Source organism: Orycteropus afer, unplaced genomic scaffold (genome assembly GCF_000298275.1).
Source record: "Orycteropus afer afer isolate SDZICR_OR568_19922 unplaced genomic scaffold, OryAfe1.0 scaffold00280, whole genome shotgun sequence".
NCBI classification, from domain to species: Eukaryota; Metazoa; Chordata; class Mammalia; order Tubulidentata; family Orycteropodidae; genus Orycteropus; species Orycteropus afer.
The window spans coordinates 3,451,614-3,460,519 of NW_006921867.1; positions in this window are offsets into that span (position 1 = coordinate 3,451,614).

An 8,906-nucleotide genomic window follows, 5' to 3' on the forward strand; every position below is an offset into this window, starting at 1 on the left:
TATCTGCAATGAACAAGTCATTGATCTTGCAAAATTCTACCATGCAATCTCCAGCCTCATTCTATTAGAAAAAAACAAACTCACTGTCATCGAGTTGGATCCGACTCATAGCTACCCCTCTTTGGATTTCTGAGACAGTATCACTATGGAAGTAGGTTGCCCAACCTGCCTTCCGAGGAGTGGCTGGTGTGTTTGAACCACCAGCCTTCTGGTTAGCAGTCAAATGCCTTAAGCACTATAGATCATATTTCCAACCACTGGTGCTTCTTCTTTCCAACTTCTGCTTTCCAATCGCCATCAATAATCAATACATTTTGATTGCCTGTTTGGTCAATTTCAGGCTGCAGAATTTGGTAAAAATCTTCAGTTTCTTCATCATTTGCTTTGGTGGTTGGTATGGAAATTTGAATAATGCTTGTATTAACTGGTCTTCCTTGTAGGCATATGGATATTATCCTATCACTGACAGCATTGTGCTTTAGGATAGATGTTGAAAAGTTCTTTTTGACAGTGAATGTGGCATCATTCCTCTTCAATTTGCCATTCCCAATATAGTAGTCCATAGGATTGTCTGATTGAAATAGCCAATACCAGTCCATTTCAGCTCATTAATGTCTAGGATATTGATCTTTATGCATTCCATTTTCGACAATCTAATTTTCCTAGATTCAGACTTTGTACATTTCATGCCCCAGTTACTAATAAGCTATTTCTTCCCATTTTGTGTAGTGCCCCATCAGCAAATGAAATTCCTGAAAGCTTTACTCCTTCCAGCTCATTAAGGTTGACTCTACTTTGAGGAGACAGCCCTTATTCAGTTATATCTTGAGTACTCTCCAACCTGAGGGGCTCATCTTCCAGCACTATATCAGGTAATGTTCCACTGCTATTCATAGAGTTTTCTAGTAACATATCTGTTTTGGTTACCTAGTGCTGCTCTAATAGGAATATAGCACAAATGAGATGGCTTGAACAAACAGGAGTTTATTCTCTTAAAATTTTGGAGTTTAGAAGACCAAGTTCCAGGTGCCAGGCTCTAGGGGCTGGCCGAAAGCCCCTTGAACTTGGGCTTTAACTCTGCCTCTTGCTCCTGGCCCACTGCAGCTAGAGGCATTTCTTCACGCAGGCAGCTGCTAGCTGCTGAGACTGACAAGCACAGGGTTGCCACATGAAAAGACATAGTCCCAGTATTACCAAACCACATGGCAGGCCATTAATTCAAGCCCATTAAAAGTCCCAAGATCAGCAGGGCAACATGGCAGACTACTGAAAATGACTCGACTACATGCAGCGTTAAAGTGTGCATCCAATGGAGACCTTTGTCAAAGTTGCTTCTTATATACTGGAAGTAGCCCACATCCCTTTAGGGGCAGCTTCTTAGCTACTCCCATAGATTCCACCATGGAGTTAATTACCAATCTCATCATGGGGAATAACTACATCCAGCTGCCCAGCCACTCAACCAGACCCAGCCAAGTTGACAACAACCTTAATTACCACAATATCGACAGTGTTTCTATTTTTCAGAAGTGGATGGTCCGTCCTTCTTCGCAGTCTGTCTTTGCCAGGAAGCTCCACCGAAACCTGTCCACCATGGGTGACCCCACTGGCATTTTAAATTCCAGTGGCATAGCCTCCTACCTCATAGCAACATGCAAGCCAAAACAGTACGACAAACTGACAGACAAATGGTGGTGTAATGTCTTAGACTTCATAATCTCATTCGCCCTATCTTAAAGTTTGCTGATTATTTCTTCTGCCAGTTCAAATCTTCTGCTGAGCTCTCCTAGTGAGGTTTGTTTCTTTTCTTGTTGGAATTTTTAGCTCTGGTATTTCTGTTTGGTTCTTTTAAAAACATTTCTACCTCTTTAGTGATATTCTTGTTTTCTTCTTTAGTCATTGTCCTCATTTCCTTTACTTGTTTTCCTTTACTTATTTTAGTGTTTTCCTTTAATTCATTGAGCCTATATAGTACTGTTGTTTTAAAGCCTTTGTCCAATACATTAATTATCTATCCTTTCTCAGACAGTTTCTATTACTTTATTTTGGTCTTTTGCATAGGCCATCCCTTCTGTTTCTTAATGTCTGTTTCTTTCTTTTCTTTTTTTTTTTTTTAAACATGGTATTTACCTATTTCACTGTGATAACTCTGGAGATCAGCTTCTTCCCCTTCCGTAGGTTTTGCTCTTCTTTATTATTATTATTATTTTAAATAGTTGAAGTCCATAATTCTCAACTTCAACACCAGACTCCCTGCTTTGGTGCACCTGCTGTGGCCATTTCACCATTGGTAACACTGCCAGCTGTCACTACTTCACCCTTAGGGTCCCTGAGTAGGGATGCTGGCTGCACTGCTACAACATCAGATGCTCTGCCTTGGCGTGCCTAGTGTGGCCATTTCACCACTAAACTTCCTGATATGAGCACCAGTTTTGCTGCTGTGGCCCCGAACTGCCTGCCTGGGAACAGCAGCAGTGACACTTGAGCACCAGACTCCTCATCTGGTCATGTTAGCTGTTGCTGATTCACCACCATACCCCCTACCTGGGAATGACAGCTGTTGCAAATTCAACTGGCAACACTCCACCTTGAAGCACTGGCTGTAGATCCAGCACCAGAATCCCTGCATTGGTATGGCAGCTGTGCAGATTCACCATGAGATTCTTCACCTGGCAGTACTGGCTGTGGACTCCAGCACCAGACTATCCACCTGGAAATGTGAGCTGTGAAGATTTACCACAAGTCTCCCCACTGAGGAGCTCCAGCTGTGGTGCTTGAGCACTTGACTCCCTGCATGAATGTAGTAGCTGTCTTGGACTTGCTGCCAGACTCCCCACCCAGGAGCTCCAGATATCATAGTCATTTCCAGAATCTGCCTGGGAGCATTGGCAGTTGCTGTTTCACCAGTAGGCTCCCTACTTTGGATACCAACTGTCAATGTTCTACTACCACACTCTCTGCCTGAGGGTTCTGGCTATGCTACACTAACATGAAATTCCATGCCCAGGAATGCCAGTTGCTACAATCACTACAAGATGATGGTACTTTGGCAGGGAGAGGGGTGGAGCAGGGACAGATGTAGAACCTCTCCCACCACATATATGTTGCCATTTTCTTAATTCAGTGTATACACTGATGCTCGAACACTTTGACTGGTGTCCAGCATTCAAAGACAATTGATTCTACCAATTTTTGCTTGTTTTCTTCTGGATTTGTTGTGGGAGACAGTTCACTGCTGCTTATGCTGCCGTCTTACTCCACCTCCACAAAGTATATCTTATTCCCCTCATTACATCTAGAATTTAACCCAGCACATGTCCACAGTGGGAAATATTTCAGTCTTTGTGAACTTGATCAAGATTATTAAAATGTCCAAGCTACCAAATTTAGTTATATTTTGATCTAATATTTTTGGTAATCTATAAATAACCTAGAATAAATGGTTTATAGTGTATAAAAAGGCACATTGCAAACAATTTTGAGTGGCTGTTGCGTTTATGTATCATGAGTCCCTTTCCATATTGGGAAAAAAAAGAAAGGTTTTAGGATTTTTTTTAGTATGTATATATGATATGTATCTTGGGAAAAAAATGACCTTTTCTATTTCTTATTGGAGGAGCTCTGGTAGCGTAGTGCCTAAGGCACTTGACTGCTAACCAGAAGACTTGTGATTCAAACCCACCAGCCACTCCTTGGAAGGAAGATGGGGCAATCTACTTCTGTAGTGATACTGCCTCAGAAACCCAAGGAGGGAACGCTATGAGTCGGGTCTGACTCGAGGGCACATAACAACAACAACAATATTTCTTATTGGACTAAATATTTATTTATGACATTGATCGACACACTTTTTCTGTAAAGGACCAGATAGTACATACTTAGGCTTTGCAGCAACTCTGATGCAACTATTCAAAGATGTTGTTTAAGCATGAAAGTATCAGTAAGAGTACAACAATGAATTGGTGACCAATAAAATTACAGTGTTCTAATAAAACCCACAAGCCACTCCTCAGAAGGAAGGTTGGGTAATCTACTTCCGTAGTGATACTGCCTCGGCAGCCCAAGGAAGGGTCGCTATGAGTCGGGTCCAACCCGACGGCACATAACAACAACAACAAAACTTTATTTACAAAAGCAGGCTGGATTTGGCCCAATGATTATGGTTTGCCAACCCTTGATTTAAGATATAAATAAAAAAATTGTAAATTCTTAGACAAAAGGTAAACATTCAAACCTTGATATTTGGGGCTTTGTTGTACTTGGCTCAATTAAATGATGAGGAACAGCTTTTCACTTCCAACAGACAGGTCCAAACAGGTGTAATGGCCTTATTATACAAAAGATAAAAGGGATTTGAGCAAATATGATGAGTTCTGTTAGACAGATCTACAAGCTGTGACTTTAGTGGCTCATAGAAATTGTCAAGTAAATGCATATTGCCTTACATCACTCTAAGCTGACATGTTTATAATGTATCCCTCATTATTTGCATTTTTATGCTACAACATGTGTAATTTGTTTCTCTTAAAGTTTTACAGAGTTCTCCAATGAAATATCAGGTTCCTAAGGGAGGAGATCAGAAGGAAGGTTGGGCAATCTACTTCCGTAGTGGTACCGCCTCGGAAACCCAAGGAGGAGTCGCTATGAGTAGGGTCCGACTCGACAGCACATAACAACAACAACAACAAGGGAGGAGATATATTTCATTACTTTTAATAATAATTATAGTGCCAAACTAAGAGTAGCTGTTCTCACAGGCAGGTCAAAGGATTAAATTTCTGTAGGTATGTTCCATAAGGGAGCTTGGTGGTGTAGTGTTTAAGGCAGTTTCCTATTAACCAAAAATTTGGTGGTTCAAACCCACCAACCGCTCCACAGAAGAAAGATGAGGCAATATGCTTCCATAAAGAGGTACAGCCTTGGAAAGCTAATGGGGGTTGCTATGAGTCAGAATTGACTTGATGGCAGTGAGTTTGGTTTTGGGAAGTATGTTCCATCATAAGAAAGCACATTTAACATCCTGAACAGAACCTTAAAATAGGAGCTGTTGTCTCAGGGCAAATTTAGTAAACACACACACATGAATAAGTTTATTCCCCCAATTAAGAAAAAAAGCATTAAACTTATCTTCAATATGAATGATGGATCATAGCATCTATATGTTTGCAGAACTATCATCAAGCAACATTATTAAGTCCTGCTGGGCCCAGCACTGCTCAGAGCTGTGGACAAAAGAAAGAAATCTAGTGGGCCCAGGCCTGTCACTTAAGGTATTAAAATCTATTTAAAAAGATAAGACAAGTGTATATTTAAAAAAATGTAAACTGATAAACAATCATGCTAGGTACTTCTGTAGAGAGACTTCCTTGGAAACCCAAAGAGGGAGTCACTATGAGTCAGATTTGACTTGACAGCAGTGAGTTTAGTTTTGGTTTGGTAGATTATATAGTATGAAAGTGTGGTAGTTAAAGTTGTGTGTCAACTTAGCTGGGCCTGGTTGAGTGGTTGGGCAGCTGGTGGTAGTTATTCCCCATGATGAGACTGGCGATCAACTCCATGGTGGGAACTATCACAAGCAGCTAAGTAGATGCTTTAGGGATGTGGTCTGCTCCCCATATATAAGAAGTAGCTTTTGGAATGGTCTTTAGCTCATGGCACGCTTGAGCCCTGTGTGTAGCCAAGTCGTTGTTCAGCAGCCTGCCATGCTCTGCCAAGTTTTGGACTTTTAATGGACTTGAATTAACGTCTTGCTGTATTGTTTGGTACCATTGGGACTTGTCAACCTTGGGTTTGTCAGCCTCAGCAGCCAGCAGCTGTCTGAATTAATAAAAGCCTCCAACTTCAGGGAGCTGGGAGCAGGAGGCAGAGCTGAAGCCCAAGTCTGAAGGGCTTTTACCCAGGCCCTTAGAACCTGGCACTTTGAACTCGGACTTAAAGCCTTCAAAATTGTAAGAGAATAAACTCCTGTTCATTCAAGCCATCCCATTTGTGGTATATTTCTTTCAGAGCAGCACTAGATAACCAAAACAGAAAGAAAGAGTGATAAAAATTCAGGAAAGACATCTCTTGAAATTGATGGAATGCAGCAATTTCTTTGCATGAATTTATGATACTGACATAGTCAGCATCACTGTCAGGTAGGTAGGTAAATGATACTTACTAATGGAGTTCTGGTAGCATAGTGCCTAAGGCACTTGACTGCTAACCATAAGGCTGGCGGTTCAAACCCACCAGCCACTCCTCGGAAGGAAGATGGGGCAATCTACTTCCGTAGTGATACTGCCTCGGAAACCCAAGGAGGGGTCGCTGTGAGTCGGGTCTGACTTGACGGCACATAACAACAACAACAAAACTAGTAACTAGGAGGAAATCTTTCCAACCAGTGTGTCACAGCACAGAGAACCATGAATGGGCAATTGACATGACAAAAGAAGATCATCCCTCAACCCTCAAGACAGTCAGGTGGCTATAGCTACACCAAGTTGGAGAGACCTCTGTCTTCACTCTTTTTTTTTCCAGTTTTGTAATCATTTAATAAAATGATAATTCTCAATCTTGATAACAACCATCTGAGGATTTCAAAATGGAGCCTTGCGCAGAGTTGAACAGAATGTCTCATGGTCCCTCGGGTGTTCAAAACAATAATCAACATCCAACTCTCATTCATTTTCTCCTGAATAAGTAAGCATGGCCAAGGATTTGCAGTACCACCATTATCAACAACAGATCATAGAAGGCCTAACGATGTTTGGGTTCAGGCTATCCAAGGAGTATGAAGTACAATCAGGGAAAGGGTATGAGGAAGCCAGGTGGGGATTCTTGTTGGGATCAGGTTCAGTCAGTGTCCCAAAGCCTCTCTTCACATATGTTAGGTGTTTGTGTTCCTTTGCAAGTGATGGGGACTTTTATTGGTTTCCAAGTTAGCTCTAGAATGACTCCTCTAACAATGTATGTTTATTACACAGATTAAAATGTTGTTATTCTGAAATTCTTTATATGGAAAACTCTATTTCATAAGGCATTCCACATTGTCATAGAAAATATCAACATTACATTTGTCAACAACAAAAGAGCTGTTACATCTTTATATCCTTGCAAGTTTTCTGAATGATTATTTTTAAAAGGTTTTTAAAATGTCTAACCTATTTTACAAAATTTCTCATTGATTGTGGGTTGTAGGGATTTTAAGAAATGATAGTTAAAATATCATGATCAGAAATTGGTTGGAAGCATTTCAGCTCTAAAATCTGATCTCTATATAAAAAAGGTTGTGTCTCAAAAGTAAGTTTAAGCATCTTACTAACAATCTTGAATATTTATATATAGTGTTTTGCATAAAAGCCCTGTTGCCATCGAGTCGAATCCAACTCATAGAGACCTTGTAGGACAGAGTAGAACTTCCTCATTGGGTTCCCAAGGCTGTAAATCTTTAGGGAGGCAGACTGCAGCATCTTCCTCCCAGAGGGTGGCTGGTGGTTTCAAACCACCTAATTTTCGTTAGCAGCTGAGTACTTAACCACCGTATCGAATCTCTTCCCTAATATTTGTATTTATTTTTTTAAGTATGATTATATGGTGAAATGTAAAGGATGATTTTATCACGTTCCAAATATTCTTCACTTCCACTTTATCAAAATGTGCAGCACAATATTATTTTCTTCTATGTGTTCCATGAAGTTAAAGAAAATTAGATATCACTTAGTTAAAGAAAGTTAAACATTAGTTGTTAAGCTATTGAAATCATTGATTCACAGTCCTCACTTTATATACTACCTCTACCTTGAACATACTCTATGACTTAAGTTAATTAATCTTTTAGCTTTAGTTTCCTTATCATTAAAATTAGATTAATAAAAATATATAACATATGAAGTGATGATGATTAAACAAGGATATGTTTGTTTAGCACAGTTCCTGACACAGCAAACGTTCAGAATATCTTAGCTATTCTTTCATCACTGTCATTACATCATCTTATTTTTGTTATATTGATATTTTCTGGTCTAGTAGGTTGAGCACTAAATGTGATCATTTATAAACTGCTTGCCAACTCTTAGGAAGCCATTTTACTTGTGTCTTATTTTCACCTTTTCATCATTTTATCAATGAGAAAGAGAAAATCATTTTCTACTGTGACATTTCATTAACAACAACAACAAAAGTAGAAAAGGAAACACTGTTTAAAAGAAGAGATGATAAAAGAGTCATGTGAAAGAGAAGCTGTATATTTAATATCTAATTCATATTTATTTTATGATCAACTTTGCCTGGAAATAAAATTAATTATCTTTTACCATTATAAATTTCATAAATTTGCAAGCATGTAAAAGATACCACATATTTACAAATTGTTGCTCCCATCAGGAAAACATATAAATAACTACACTCATTCCTCCCTTATCAACATGGTTAGGTTCCAAAGACCAGGTCCTTAAGCAGAATTGATGCTATGTAAGGAGGAGTAGGATGAGGAGGCAGCTTCAGAGCCTGAACCCTCAGAACTACTGTGCCCTTAGCATCGATGTGTTCTGGACCCTAAGGTCCTGTCATCCCGGCTGGTGCTCATGTGGACCTAGGACTCAGCACTTGGATGAGAGGCACAGTTTGAGGCTTTGCAGTTGGGCAACCAGCAGGATTGGGAGTCAAGAAGGTCAGTGGGGGTTGTTTCAGGGCCCATGCCCCCTGCATCTGCCTGATCCATAGCCCCAGCCACCTGCTGCCACCTAGCAGGCAAGAGAGGACCCCACCAAAATTAGCACCGTGCTGCTTGTCTTGGACCATGGAGGAGTAGGAGGGGGAAGCCAACTTCTGTTGTAGCCTCCAGGCCCTGAATTACCCCTAGAAATGCCTAAGGCACTTGACTACTAACCAGAAGGCTGGCAGTTCAAACTCACCAGCCACTCCTC